The following is a 574-nucleotide window of genomic DNA, read 5'->3' as shown; positions in this document are numbered from 1 at the left end:
TACATTTCTGGCTGAAGTAAATTTTTCATCTCAGTTTTTAGTGTTAATATAAAACGAGACAAATCTGCTATTATTTTAATCTCCTATCTATTATTTAGCAGTTTAGATAGTTATTTAATGCTTCGATAACTAGAAGAAGACTCTAACCAGTTTTAAATTCCAGTTGCGCAGATGGGAAACGTTGTAACACTGTGTTACAATGTGCCCCGCTATTATTAGCACTATGCTATTCTATGACATTAACGATGTTATTTACATTAATTACTTTCATGAATTTTAATAAGAAACATTGAGAAACAGGTGAATAAAGACAGAGTCAGTGTTTAATGTTCAGAAATTATTTCAAGAAATGTTAAGCACTTTGGCTCATCCATTTGATCATGTTCTGTGGAGGGAGGGGAGTGTCGTGTTCATTTCTGTGTTTTTCTGAATGTATGAATGTATGTCTTCATCTGTTTGCCCACATTGTTTTGAACTAGCTGTGTGTTGCGATCAGAGCCGTCCCAAACACGGGGCCCTGGTTGCAATGTGTTCATTGTCAAACTAAAAAATTTGTTCTGTCAGGACCACTATC

This window comes from Sinocyclocheilus grahami, unplaced genomic scaffold (genome assembly GCF_001515645.1).
Source record: "Sinocyclocheilus grahami isolate Dianchi unplaced genomic scaffold, SAMN03320097.WGS_v1.1 scaffold1557.1, whole genome shotgun sequence".
Taxonomy (NCBI): Eukaryota; Metazoa; Chordata; class Actinopteri; order Cypriniformes; family Cyprinidae; genus Sinocyclocheilus; species Sinocyclocheilus grahami.
This window is presented reverse-complemented; position numbering follows the sequence as displayed.